This window comes from Erigeron canadensis, chromosome 5, assembly GCF_010389155.1.
Source record: "Erigeron canadensis isolate Cc75 chromosome 5, C_canadensis_v1, whole genome shotgun sequence".
NCBI classification, from domain to species: Eukaryota; Viridiplantae; Streptophyta; class Magnoliopsida; order Asterales; family Asteraceae; genus Erigeron; species Erigeron canadensis.
Genome location: NC_057765.1, coordinates 35,468,312 through 35,484,760, shown reverse-complemented (window position 1 = coordinate 35,484,760; position 16,449 = coordinate 35,468,312). Strand labels below are relative to the sequence as shown.

Sequence of the window (16,449 nt, the reverse complement as noted above, 5' to 3'; positions counted from 1 at the left end):
ACAAAACATATTGAAATGGAAATTCACTTTGTACGCGAAAAGATAGCCAGAGGGCAAGTTCGAGTAATGCATGTTCCCTCGTGTTACCAAATCGTTGACATCTTCACCAAAGGTCTACCTAAGGTTCTTTTTGACGACTTTCGTTCCAGTCTCAACATCCGAGAACCGCCCGTTTCGACTTCGGGGGGAGTATTAGTCTACGTATCATATCTTTGATTATAGAATAGATATATTTGTATTATAGAAAGGATATTGTCTGTGTTGTCTGTGTTTATCAATTAGCACAATTATAGGAATTACCAAAGTTGTAGGACATATGTATTCTATATAATGTAAATGTTTTGGAGGCAATGAGAGACATAGATTTCATACCAATTCTTACAGGTGGAGATTGATTTGTAGGTTTATTTTTAATGGCTTAGATCAAAAGTAATCTTATTTTTTTCTCTTTATAATGGTAGTCATATATATGTGTATATATATATATATATAATATGCATATTGAATGAATTTCGTTAAAGATGTTGAAAGAAAAAAATTTAGAGTAACACGGAGATTTGTATCAACTCGCAAGCATCCACATAAATCAAAAGCTAACAATTTTTAAACTGGTTAAGATAACAAACTTGAATCAAAAGCATATTGTCAAGCGAATATTCAAAAGTATAATTTTTTTACAAATGTACCTACTTGGTCAATTCTTGAAACAGGTGATTCCCCTGCAAATTAAATCCCATCAAAAACAACAACAAAAGCCATAACACATCAATATCTGAAAACATTAATAATAATATATGAATTAGATACATATGAATAGCGTTTGCAGTTGAAGCCATTAAAAAATGGTCAGAGAACAATCAAATTGAAATCTTTAAAGGCAGATGGAGAAGAATATAGGGCAGAGGATGTTAAAATAAATCAAATTTAAACAAAGCTTAACAATCAATAAGCTTACCTAACCGATGGGATGTTTAGTCGTGCATTATCGGTCAAATAAATCCAGGAAAAACATTATCAGTTGGGGTAATATTTAAGATCAAATCTGTAATCAACAAAGATATAAAATCAAGAATGATAACCGAAAAAAGAAGAGCATTACCCAGTGGTTGTCACCCTGTCTTCTATCCCCTCCTCCACCCCATGCGCGGAAGGAAGTTTCGGTGGTAGCGACGGCGAGAGTAAGGGGGGTAAGAGCCCACAGTGGTGGTCGGATATATTTGGGCGTGAGAATCATAATTAAAGGATTATTATAATTTTTTGAATAAAAAGATTTTTATATTAATAAACAGATTTAATAATTAATAAACAAAGGATTAATGAGGAGAGAGTATTTAGCTAAAAGAGAGAGATTAAGGTGCCAAGTGTATCCCTAACCCCCTCTTTTAGTTATATTATAGATAGATAGATAGGGTGAGTTATTTTAAGAACCACTAAAAAATAAAGAACGCGAGAATCAATCTCAGTCCTACATTCATCAAGATCAAAAAATGCATGATTGTCATCATCAAAAAGTCCACATCTCTCTCTTTCTCTCTCTTCTTATTAAATTAATAAAAATATATAATTCATTAAAAAACTTTTATCTCACAAACCGTACATCGTTAGACGGAAAAAAAAAACATGGGTAGTCTTTAAATTTCGTAGTCTTTCATTAGAGATGTAATTCGATATACTTTTGAAGACTTTTTAAATTTTAATTTTTTTTCCATCACGTTCATATTACACATGTGTGTGGATAAGTAAAAACCACTACAAGGTTCATCCTACACATGTGTAGGTTGAAAAAAAAAAATATGATTCGGAACGGGTTTCGCCCTTAAGCATATTCATAAACCAAAGCTAGTGTAGGTGATAGGTCATTGAGAGTGATAGGTCATAGAGGGTGATATGTCACAAGGGGTGACCGGTGATAGGTGATCTACCTAACGGGCTCCGCCCTTAGCCGCTATGGCTCCGCCATGGACTGACGGGCTCCACTCTTGGCTACCATGGCTCCGCCGTGGATTGACGGGCTCCGCCCTTAACCTTCATTGTTGTGTACATTTGTTCATTCATCCACACATGTGTAAGAGAAGTGGAAACCATTAAAAGGTTCATTCTACACATGTGTAGGACATCAAAGAATAATAACTTACACATGTGTAAGATGAACGCGATGAGAAAAAAAAATGAAACTTAAAAAGTCGTCAAAAGTATGTCGAATAACATCTCTAATGAAAGAAGACGAAATTCTAAGACTACCCATGTTTTTCTTTTCGTCTAACGATTTACGGTTTGTGAGATAAATTTTTTGTAGTGAATTAGATAAAATTCTATTAATTTAATAAAGTAAGAGAGAGAGAAAAAAAAAAGAGTAACAAAAATACCCCTCTAGTGTTGGGAAGAGTTTTTTTATTTTTAATCTAATTCATCCAATTTTTTTTATTCAAGGGTGGAGAGGGGTTCTTTTTTGTAAGGGTTCTCAAATAACCCCTCATCTCTCTCTCTCTCTATATATATATATATATATATATATTTATATATATTACCAATATCTATTTATTATTTATAATTTATGGTTATTAATACTATAATTATTCTAGTAAATAGTTAAGCAAATATCTAGGTATTATACTATATCCGGGTATTAATTTAATAAAGTAAGAGATAAAGAAAAAAAAATGAGTAACAAAAATACCCCTCTAGTGTTGGGAGGGGTTTTTTTTATTTTTAATCTAATTCATCCTTTTTTTTTTATCCAAGGGTGGAGAGAGGTTCTTTTTTTTAAGGGTTCTCAAATAACCTCTCCTCTCTCTCTCTCTCTATATATATATATATTACCAATATCTATTTATTATTTATAATTTATGGTTATTAATACTATGATTATTCTAGTAAATAGTTAAGCAAATATAATTTATCCGGGTATTATACTATATGCTCACTTCGAAATATATTGGTTAGAAATACAACTAATAATCTCCTTTTTCTATTTAAAAGTAAAGGGATATACTTACAATAGTGTGACATCCGTCACCAAAACCGATAATTTATTAGAGTCTCTAACTTGAATTCTTAATTTTTTGACTGGTCGTGTGCCTATATAGTATAACAAACATGGAAATGTGGTGATCATTCCAATATGTGGCTTTTATTACTTGAATTCCATTAGTTTAGGATTAGTTACTCAATTTTCCTAAACTTAGACGGTTATAGTTTTTTTTCCCATTGATATTTAGACATATGGTTATATGTCATATTTATTTTTAGACGTTGATAAATCTCTATACACTACTTAGTAGTGACTTAAAGGCTATAGTCATTAGAGTAAATTACAACAATTATATATGATGAGTTAATAATAATAATAATAATAATAATAATAATAATAATAATAATAACAATAACGTATAAGATGGAAATTTTATCTAAATTTAATAAGATCACTACATCAAAATTATGGAGGATGACCTCCTAACTAGTAAGTCGACCAGAAACAAAAATGATTTATAATTCCATTTCAACTCATTTATAATGATAATGATAATACTAGATACTTTAAGAAAATTAAATACATACAAGTGAGTCATTATCCAACATGAACACAATATCCTAAAGGCTATCATGGAAATCTCGGTTTAAAGGGGTTATATCCCAACAGGATCTACTAATATATATATAACAAGGTACTAAATTCTTTTATGAAGAAATAAGGACCGTTAGATGAGCTCAAACTTTTAATCACAATTCTTAGATCAAAATAATTATATTATTACCAAATTGATTATTAAGTTAATACAACATTAGTCTTTTAATTTATATAGTTGGTCAGGAATAACAATATGTATTTAATTAAATATAAAATATATTATATTAAATACGTATAAACATGGAAATAGTTTTTTCAAATAGTAATATGTAAATAGGTGTTTGAGACAAAGATCATCATGCACGTACACTAATGAATTATGGCTAATACATATAACTTTACATATTGTTTCCATCATATTATTATTAAGATTTTATGGCAAGTTAGATTATAATTAAAATAAGAACGTAATATAATATTTAGCAAATCTTAAAAATTTATTCAATATTGATTTAAGAAGATATCCTAAAAAAAGATGACTTCTTTTAATTTTCTTCTTTTCTCTATTTTTCGTTGTTATATATATACTAGTCCTAATACTCGTATGATGTACGGTAGTTATATATATTGTATCATAAATGTCACACCCCACCTTAGGCGGAATCGTAGGATATGACGAAAAGAAATAACATAGCACATGGAATTTATAATAGAGTTATACTAAATGAAATCCAAATAAATGTGATTCCCACAAGCGGGATAAGTCTAGGCAACACGCCTCAAATAGCAAAAGAAGTGGCAAATAGTATTGAATGTTCAAATGCAATTTAGGAGTCCATGAAGGATCTCTTTACTGGTCTTCCTAAATTCCTTATACTCAGTCTCCTTAAGCATTGTTATTACCTGAAAATGAATGCTCGAAAATGTCAACATAATGTTGGTGAGTTCGTAGGTTTAAAGGAATACAAATGAATTTGTTGTGCATGATATATGAGGTTTGGACAATAGTGTAAATATAAACATGTAGCAGCCTGTATGCAATCCAAATACTGATCAATGCCATCATATTTATCCAACAACACAATCCCCATCACTCCTGCCAACAACTCAATCACACACTGTAATACCAACAACTACCAACTGGAGTATATAGTTGGTCGATAAATTTCAAATAGTCTTCAATAGATATCAACAGACATCTATTGCATCATAGAATCAACACAAACAAGCTAGCATACACATTTCATAATTACACGTATTTGTCCAAGAAAACAAACAAGTTTTGGCACAACTAGTAAAGAAATAAAAAGTGTTTTGAGCATCATTTTCCCCCAAATAAATAAAATAAAGGGGTCACGAAACTCACCTCAATCAGCAAGCAGTTGTGTAAAGTCCAAAAGATCACTGGAATCTACACAACATATATACATGTACAAGTTACAATTATTGGACATGGTCAATAACCGTCCATTGTAACCCGCATTTGATGAAATACACATATGGCTACACTCAAAGTATTCATAAAATGATTTGTCATATTTTAAGTTACAAGTCATATAACTTAATATAGAGTATTTGTCTTGATGATTTATGATTAAATTCTACAAACTCATGTTCACTGGAATTTTCGGTAACTTTATCAATTTTTATTCTGGATCACCCAAACTAACCAAGTCCTTAAATTTTTACCACAGTAACTTTTATGTGTTAGATACTTAAATGAATTTTTACAGAATTTATTTTGTACTTGAATTATTTTTAAAAATTCGATAATTACAGACTAGTTAATAAATTCACTGTTTGCGCGCAGAAAAGTTTTACAAAAGTTAAGGGCCTTCGAAGCTTCAAAAAAAATCCAAATTTTTACTGTACAATCTTAACATCTTTAAAATGTTTCTGGAAAAAACTAATCTTCCATTTCATAAAATCGACCAAGATATGACTATTTGAAGTCGACCTAAATCTGTTCTGAAAACTCAGTTTTGCGCAGTTTTGTTATAAAATTCGTTTGACAATCTTAAACTTCATATTTTGACACGAAACCACTTCCACCAGAAAGTAGACTTCCTGAAATTAATTTCAGACACTAAAAACATGACTTAACCATCTTCCATGACCAAGATACGACCTTTCAAAGTTAACAAACAGAATCTGTCCAGATTCTGAAATAACTCAAACTTACTGTTTTAAAGACTACTACAACTAATATACATATATAAACTTTCAAATCTTTCCAACACCTATTTACATCTGTTATTATGATTTCCATGCCTTCATAATTGAATTTCTTTAATTACATTAATTATTATGATACAATAAATACGTAGAGTTTTAACATTAATATGATTTATACTTCAAGCTTTTGATTTAACCCTAAAAAAAACTTTAATTCATTATTATAAATTTGTCATAATATGTATTCATCAAATAGGCTACTTATAAACAAAGATCAATAAAAAAAAATATAGTTATATATATGAAAAGAAAAGATAAGTAATTTACCCCAAGATTGATGATCACTCCTTAGATACCAAAATCCAAGAGATCTTTAGGATTAATACTTTGTGTTAAATAGATTATGAAACTTTTATTCTTGGGTGGCATGTAGATCGATGGCAGCATCAACAAGGAAAATTTGTTTTAGTTTTCTTTTTTGTAACTAAAAATGTATATATATATTTGTAGAGAGAAGTATTTGAGTTGGTTTAAAATTAAGATCAATAATTTATTAAAGACAAGAGTTCTAATTAAGTTATAATTCTTTGTTTATTATAAGGATAAGTGTTTTAGAGTTTAAATGTAATTAGGATATATTAATATATAATTTAACAAGAGTTCTAATAGAAATACAACTTCTCTTTACTTGTATTAATTATAAAAATTACTTTGATAATTATTGATTTTATTCACCAAAATTCTACACTTGTTATACTATATAGGCACATTGACTGGTCAAGAAATTTGGAATTTAAGTTAGAGGCTATAATAAAGTACCGGTTTTGGTGACGGATGTTACAATAAAAAATTTGAATATGCCCCATTCATGATTCGTGAGTATGAAATAAACTGTGGTTAAATTAAATCGATGATCGAAGCTAAATTATAATAAACAATAATGATAAATACAACATATGTTTAGTTAGAGTTCTGAATTTACCTTAAATTTTTAGAATCGTATCAAAATCTGAACTTGTAAACATAGTGAATAACGGCAAATAGCATTGTGATTTCGGATCGTAAACTCAAAGTTTTGAAGTCTTCATGTTAATAACTTGACTATAAGTAATATAATATAACTAATAAATTTAGAAAAATGGGCAAAATGCTTTATATGATACTATTAGATAAACACTAAATTTTAACTAGCACGGTACCCGCGCGATGCGGCGGTAGTCGTGACGGCAACGGTGTGGTAGTTGGGCGACGGTTGGTGATGGAGCGACGTTGAGTTGTGTATATAATTGATGTAAAGGGTTGATGAACATATTTTAAAATAATTAAGGATTGATAGTGTAATTTAGTCATTAATGTTAAGAAAGTAATGTATGTGAAAGTATTTTAAGGGGTGCCAAATGAAAATATTACATATTTTCAACATTACCAAAAATAAAAAAGGTTATTCTTTTTATAATATAGTATATATGAGTGGGCATTACTAACACAAACATATTATTATTATTTTTAATTTAAAAAATATATCACTCTATTCATTCCAAAATAAATGTTACATTTTCACTTTTATTTATCTAAATAGTGCTAGCTTAATTAAATTAACGGTATTACTGCATGTCCATTTTGTAAAACATTATTAGCCCTAATATTGTTTTTCAAAATTTAACGATAAAGTTGTTATCTCATAATTATGTTATAATTATATAATTGGGTGTGAGTTTTATTATGAACACTTATTTTAAAATAAGTGAGATAAATATTTAATGGCGTTGGTCATTGTCATATCATGTTGATCTATTTTATAGTTAATTATTATAATTTAATTTAATAATTTTATTTTTTATAAAAGGAAAAAATTAATGTTTTTTTGAGAATTTTATTATTACATTAAATAAATTATATTTAACTTTACATCGTTGTTATATAACAAAATAACAAACATATTTTACGAATCATTTACTAAAAGAAAACTTTCTTAAATATTAACATTATCATTTTTCGTTAACGAGTATATTTTTTTTGCTGTTAGAAAAATATATATTCTATTTTATATTATCGTTATACAATGATATATATAATATCTATCTTATTAACCATCTCTAATACAAAAACATTTTTAAAATATTTATATTATCATATTTCAACATGCCTTTATTTATAATTACTAATTATTATGAAAGCTTAATATGTTTATCATGGTATTACGCGGAAAATAATCTAATTACAAGCTTAATATGTTTATAATTACTAAATTCTTTTATGGAGAAATAAAGACCGTTAGATGAGTTCAAACTTTTAGTTAAAACCTTTAAATCGAAATAATTGTATTATATCATTTTATTATTAAGTAAACACAATATTATTATCCAGTTGAATAATATACCAGTATATGGTTAAGAATAAATATTATAAAAAAATACAATACAATCATTGACTCTATACCTATAAATTATATGTCTAATATATAAATTATATTGCCAAGCATCAATAATACAAACATATTATTGTTCCAGATTGAAAAAATATACAAAATTTATAGTTTACTTTTGTTTTAACTACTATTTACTTTTGAAAGTAACATGTTAAATTAATTATAATACCACATTCATTTTAATATTTTTTTAAGATAATATATATATATATATATATATATATAAAAGCCTATCTCAAAGTGTTCACGTGGCGGTCCCTAAGTCCGCCACGCCAGCATTTTCCTACGTGTCGTCACCATATCGATCCAAGAGACACGTCAGCAACCACGTATGCGCCTACTTTGCTTAGTCAGCCTCCACACAGGTATCTAAGAGTGTAATGTATATTTTTAAAAATAAATGTTTGTGCCAGGAATTGAACCTAGGTCTTATAACAAGGAGGCACATGTCTTTTCCAACTCATCTAATGGGAATTTGGTGTTTTGTTTCCTATTCAATGCTATATGTACTTTACAAATTCCTATATGTAAAATTGTGAATTTTAATATAAAAACAAACATCAAATTCAATGTTGTTTATCCGTATTTCCCAATAAATTGAATAATGATTACATTTTAAAAATATTTTCTCAAATGATAATAGTTTTTGTTTATATTTTTATAATACAAATAAGCGAATATACATATATTTATATAATATCAAAGGAAAAAATTATTACAAAGTGACAAATTCTTATATTTTAGACTAAACATTAGATTTTAGGTCCGTGGTTACACGAGAGTTACGTCATTTTCAATATTAGATGTTATTTTTATTATGGTTTCAAATTTAGTATACTATGTTTTGTTAGTAACATTTTAATCTATATATTAAAACTTTGACTTTTATATTTAAATATTTTTTAAAATATGCCAATCGATGTTATTTTAATATTTTTTTACCCAATCAACTTCCATTAAGCATATCGGTTCCTTATTATACTCCAAGCCAAACGTGTGCAATCCGTGATGTCATTAACTTGCTATAATACCGGGTAACCATAAAATAGTTGATCATGCTCTTTTAGGGTTGCCACAATACTATATCATGTTAATGCCATAACTTCATCTTGCCCTAAATAATCAAACAATACCAATTCAAATCATCTCAATCCAACAATATGCACATGACCTCATTGACCTCAAGTAACCACATTGACCTCATGCACTTAACCACCACACAACACATTGATCACGCCAAGCCAATTGTACGGATGTTGTCACATTCATCACATTGTACTTGCAACAACATAACACATTGTTCACATTGTACTAATCACAAAACAACACGTTGATCACATAGTACTCATCTCAAACCAACACGTTGTCCAATTGTACTCATATCATTACGTATAACGATCCTGCCTACGAACTCTTAGTGTACACTTACAAGGTTCATACAATTCACATTGCATTCAAAATTCCTAACCATGCATGCTATATGAAGAGTTTTTACTTAAGCCGTAGTCTAGGTCAAACAACCTAATTCTCTACGACCACGCATGGGCCACCATTCTGTAACACCCCGAGTTAGGCTCGAAATATTACCGAAAAGATATAGCGTATGCATGGGATTATTGTAGTTCATAAACTATATGAATAAAAGGGATTCGGTGAATCCAACATTAAGGAAACAAGTACGTAACACATAATGCAAAATAAGGGGGCAAATGAATCCTGGATCCATGTAAGTCTAAGCCCAAGTTCTAGCATAAACATCAATCATCCGACACCTCCTTGGATTCTCTTGGTAACCTGAAAAGTGTACTAAACAAGGTCAACACTAGGTTGGTGAGTCGTAGGAAAGAATGAACAGAACGCATACCAATCAACCATTACAAAATTAACACCAAACATGATCTAAGATTTGCACACTTGTACCCAATGTCCCTCAATGTCCCCATGTCGTCCATAATGTCCTCAAGTACTAAAAGTACCCGTAAAATGTCATTCAAGTACTTAAAGTACCCGTTTGTATTGTCATCATGCACCTCATTGTACTCAATTGCACACCATGCACCTCATTGTACTCAATTGCACCTCATTGTACTCAATTGCACATCATGCACCTCATTATACTTAATTGCACATAAGTTGTTCATCCATGACCATCAATGTCCACACATAACCAAAAACACCATGTGTATATACTTCGTACGATACTACTTTTGAAAGGCCTTTGATGCTTATATATAGTTTCACCCGCAGCCTTCCCACCACATCTCCAACCTTTCAAGGCTTACCGTCCTCCATAATACACAACTAACCTATAACACCTCAACATACATATACAATACCCTACAACAAATCACATAATTGCACATATACAAAACCGTCACCAACAGGTAAATCCATAAATCAATTAATGTCTCCATAACAACCTTGTCCTCAATGACCCTCACACGTGTTTTCACATAATGAACTACATCAAGGTATTTAGACTACGCAAGTAAGCAAGAACAAGTAATAATGATATCAATAAGTATCCTAACAAGTCCTATGTTTTCACGCATGCACACATTGTCCATCATTGTCCTCTTGCCCTCCTAATGTCATCACCCAAGACACTCAAACATATGCCCAATCAAGTCATGTCATCAATCAAGGAAATCAAGCATATGCACAGTTGAACTATGTCATAAATCAAGGGAAATGTATAATTGCACACTCAAACAAGTCAACACACAAAAGTTGTACACTTTTCAGCCCGAATCTCAACTGAGTAGGGAGCTACGAAACTCACCTTGATCGTCAAGACTCAAGTTAAGAATGATCACAAGCGTACAATATTCGTCACACGTTCACAACCTATAGTTATACTTATATGCATATCAATACACGTTCATAAATTTCATTTTTCGGGATTCGTTCGATCATGAGAAATGATGTTTGTTGGACGAATATGAGATTTGGGGGATGTTAGGAATTGACTATGACATGGATTTAACGAGTTAAAGACATATAGGAAAAAAGTGGGCAACAACATAGGTAAGAATGGTTTGACCAAAAAGTCAAAATTGACCAAGAACATCCAAACTCTAATTAAACACTTGAAACCGGTTTGTAATGCTTCAAAACTGAATTTTATGCTTTATTAGACATGAAATAACATCAATGAACATATCCCACTTCCGGAATTTAACCCATGACTCACAAAATCATCAAAACCCGTTTTTGACCCACTTTGACTTTTGAAAGAACCCTAATTCGACCTAGACCACGATTTAAAGAGTGTTAAGACATGTTTTGAGCATAATTTGGGATAAGTAATGTTTATGAAACTAACCCATACTTTAAAAATCATTCCATAACTTCAATTAAGCCTTAATTTCAATTTGACCTAAATTATCCAAGTTGTAAACCCTAAAATCGACCCATTAAGCTTTTGACCCAAAAGTCGACCAAGGGTTATTTAGGTTAGACTTGAAACATAATTATAAACAGTTTCCACTACAAAAATTCGACCCATATCATCAGTTGGGTATAAAACCCGGTTTTTGACCCATATGACCACTTAGAACCCTAATTTTGACCCAAGAATGATTTTACTTGGAAAAATGACTCAAAATGATTCTATAAGATTAGAATTGAGTTTATAAATATAAAATGATGTTATTGAGACAAGTTAACTTACCAAAATCACCAACAAGGCCTCAAATCCGAATTTAAGTTATATATGGAGTTTTCTTGCACTTTGACTTTCAAAATTTTGATATGATGTAGTAATGATGATAATGATGTTGATTCTTTCACTAATCTAGCTTTAATAACAATAAGTGATGATGATTTTCTAGAGAGAGAGAGATGCAAGAGTGTGTGTTTTTGGGTGTTCTTGCATAAAGTAGAGAGAAAGAAAGATAAGAAATGGATGGGTGAGAGGAAATTAAGTCTAAGATAAGGGGGTGTGGGGTTCCAGCACTTAGACTATAATGCCAAGAATTAGTCTCACTCTGTCTATTTAAACTATTACTCTACGAATTAGTCTAACTCTGTCTATTTAGACTATTACTCTACGAATCAGAAACACGAGTTATACACACAAATGAAGAATCCAAAAAGGAAAAGGCAGATGTCACATACATAATTAACGAAAGTAAATGGGTCCAACACCACAAGCGTTACAATTAACCACATAGTCAACAAAAGTCAAACATAGTCAAATAGGTCGAAATTCACGAATGTTACACATAAGTTGGGTATAACCCATGGAGGATCCATATCATGTTTCCTAGCTAATTTAGACATCATCTAAATTATAATAGTCGATTAGTACTAACAATGATCTCGACTAGCACATTAGTTTTAAATAAATGATAAATGACCTTTTTGAACACATTGAACCCAACTAAACCACAAATTGCACATGAACATATATTGATTAACTAAATACTTAGTCAAAATGTACACGAAGTCAAAGAGTCAAGAATCATGATTGTTACACAAAGACACGTCAACACCTACTTTACTTAGTCAGCCTTCATAGTGGCCATTCAAGTGAATGTTAAATGTTACAAATGGGTTTCGAACCTATGAATGTAGAACAACATATGCACGCATTGCCAGTGGACTAGATTTTCATTTCTGATATTATTTCCCAACTACATTTAATATGACATTTCATTTTAATAATTGATATTTTTAATTACAAATTGCATTTTACTAAATATTTCTCATTTACATTTAGCCGTATACATTTCAATGTTGTCTATCATATTTGGCATTTCGTCACTAAAAGTATCCGATTATTAGTTTATCTATGCTATCTACCCTATCCTTTTTGTTCTCATAATCGTACATTATAGCTTTGTATAATATATTTTCTATCTATTAAAAATCTTTTTAACAAAGTAATAAAGTACACATGAATGTTTGCGAATGGTAAAACTATTTATAAACATAGTTCAAATGGTTTCGATCACATGAATGATCGAATTAATAATTACAAAGTTTGTTACTTTTTTATATAGAAATCTTATATCGAATTATTTTTTTTATATACAATTTATAATAATAAATTTAATGCTTTTTTAATATATAAAATAGTATAGATCAATATATCGATTTCATCATCAACTATTTATAAATAATCAGTTCACACAACACATGTGTATATACAATTATGTTGGGTATATATAAATAATTATATTTCCATTTACTCATGTTTTATTAGTGACAAAGACATAATTTGGGCTCAATTAGGCTATGTTTGTCACAAGCCTTTTAAGATATTTTCAGGAGCTTTAACTTTAGTTTTAAACTAAAAGCTCATATAGTATTAAAACTTTGTTTAGATGTAACTAGCTTTAACTTTTATTTGAAAAAAAACTCCAAAGTGAAACGCTATTTGAAGTAGCCACTTTGCTACAGCAACCATATAAAACATATCTAGAAGATAAAAGCTTTAGATAACCACTTTGTTTAAATGCTACAGCTTACAGCTTCATCTAAAATCTAAAACTTCCTTTGCCAAACATACTTTTTAGTGTATAAAATATACCAGTAATCTTAAATTGAGTCAAGACGAACATAGGAGATTCTAAATGTATGCTTTGGTGGGAGGTCAGTTAGCTTTGAATTACACTAATATTAAAAAACAGTGCTGAAAATATAGAAATTTATACACAATATATGGTTGCTACAACCACTTTTGTCCTCCGTGTAGCTCTGTCACTGAATTCTATAATCGTTTTTGTTGTATATTATTTATGAGAAATCAATGAGAACTAAAATAGCTCCGGACAACGCCCGGGTATAACCTAGTATACAATATACATCTAATATCAACATGTTTTATGTAATAATTACTAATTAGGCTATTACAAAAGGTTACTATATTTATCTCGCGTATTACGCGGGAAAATAATCTAGTTCTTAAATATAATAATAACTTATTTTCTATTCTAACTATAATCAAACTCAAACACCTAAATCATGGATATAAGCACTTATTATTTGATATCAAAAACTCTAAAGTAAAACCCTTTTGGTTACTTCCTGCCGTCGACCCAAACAAACCACCCCAAAATCAAAGTTCTATAATCCATATTTTGGAAAGCATAATCTTAAAGATCTCTTTGGAATTTTGGTAAGCTTATATAATTTTCACTATGTTTTGAAAAGGGTTTTCATCATTTAAAATATATGGTAAAATTCTCATAAATTATATTCATCTTGTTAAGGTACTTAATTGATGAGTGATCATCAATCTTGGGGTAAATTACTTATCTTATCTTTTCATATATATAAATATATCTTAATATCTATTGATCTTTTATTTTAAGTAACCTATTTGATGAATATATATATTGGCAAAATTTATAATAACTAATGAAAGTCTTTTTAAGGTTAAATCAAGAGCTTGAAGTATAAATCATATTAATGTTAAAAGTTTACGTATTATTTGTGGTGTAACAATTTATATAATATAAGAAATCTAAATATGAAGACATGGAAATCATAATAACAGATATATATAGGTGTTGGAAGATTTGAAAGTTTATATATAAATATTTATTTGTAGTAAAGTCTTTAAAACAGTAAGTTTGAGTTATTTCAGAATCTGGGCAGGTTCAGTTTGTTAACTTTGAAAGGTCGTATCTTGGTCATGGAAGATAGTTAAGTCACAATTTTGGTGTCAAAAATTAAGTTCAGGAAGTCTACTTTCTGGTGAAAGTGGTTTCGTGTCAAAATATGAAGTTTAAGTTTGTCAAACGAATTTTATAAGAAAACTGCGCAAATATGAGTTTTCCGAACAAATTTGAGTCGACTTCAAATAGTCATATCTTGGTCAATTTTAAGAACTGGAAGTTTATGCTTTTCCAGGAACATGTTTAAGATGTTAAGAGTTGATAGCAAAAAGAATGGATTTTTTTGAAGCTTTATAGGTCTTTAACTTTTATAAAACTTTTTAGTGCGCAAACAGTGACTTTTCTGACTAGTCTGTAATTATCGAATTTTTAAAAAAATAGTTAACGTACAAAATAAATTCCGTAAAAATTCATGTAAGTATCTAACACACAAAAGTTACAGTGGTAAGAATTAAAGGTCTTGGTTAGTTCGTTTGATCCAGAATAAAAATTGATAAAGTTACCAAAAATTCCAGTGAATATGAGCTTGTAGAGTTTAATCATAAATCATTAAAACAAATATTCTATATTAAGTTATGTGACTTGTAACTTAATAATATATGACAAATCAGGTTGTAACTCATTTGAAAGTAGCCATATGTGTATTTCATCGAATACGGGTTACATTGGACAGTTATTGACCATGTTCATAATTGTAACTTGTTATATATGTGTGATGTAGATTCTACTGATCTTTTTGGACTTTGCACTACTATTTGTTTGTTGATGTGAGTTTCGTGGCCCCTTTTTATATTATTTCTTTGGGAGGAAATAATGTTCAAAACACTTTTTATTTCTTTACTAGCTGTGCCAAAACTAGTTTGTTTTATTGGACAAATACGTGTAATTATGAAATGTGTATGCTAGCTTGCTTGTGTTGATTTCTATCATGCAATAGATATCTGTCGATATCTATTGAAGACTATTTACGGATAACAGTGATAACTATTAACCAACTTTATACTCCAACTGGTAGTTTGTTGGTATAATAATGTGTGATTGAGATGTTGGCAAGTAGTGATGTGATTGAGTTGTTGGCAAGCAGTGATGAGTTTGGGTTGGTGGGTCGACCTGACAACCCAACAACCCAATCCGGACCCAACCCAAAAAATAAAATCCGGTTGGTGGGTTTATGGGTTGGCGGGATGGTGGGTCGAAAATACTCAACCCTAACTTGATTTTTTTCGGGTTGGGTCGAAATTAACAGCCCTAGTTATCTCCATTGAAGCCAATGTACTATTGTTGAGAGTATAAGTGAGGACTGGAGAGACGATAAATGAAGTTAATGAACAAATACAGAGAGATTCCTGACTGTGGACCACAAGACAAATATTTATTTTCATCCCTTCATACAACAATATTTAGACTATGGACCACAAGACAAATATTTATTAGACCATCTTTAACCCAACACACTGATATTCAGTGTATTAGTGTCATATCACCAATACACCGACTCATCACACCGAATCACTTTTACCATTAACCTTCACATTGAAGTTCCAATTTATTAGTGTCACATAATCATTTATCTCGAACTAAAAAATACAGTATATTATATTTGATTAAAATCATATCATTTAAACATTTTATTAAAAATAACAAAAACAACC

General features: G+C 29.9%; 1 long non-coding RNA gene across 1 annotated transcript; it reads right to left on the bottom strand.

The window, feature by feature from the left end:
- Window positions 1–524: 524 nt before the first annotated feature.
- On the bottom strand, window positions 525–1,224 carry LOC122602067. Its single transcript, XR_006324152.1, has 2 exons — window positions 956–1,224; window positions 525–719 (listed from the first exon to the last, which is right to left on the bottom strand). It is a non-coding gene; the product is annotated as an uncharacterized LOC122602067 (long non-coding RNA).
- Between the last annotated feature and the right edge of the window lie 15,225 nt (window positions 1,225–16,449).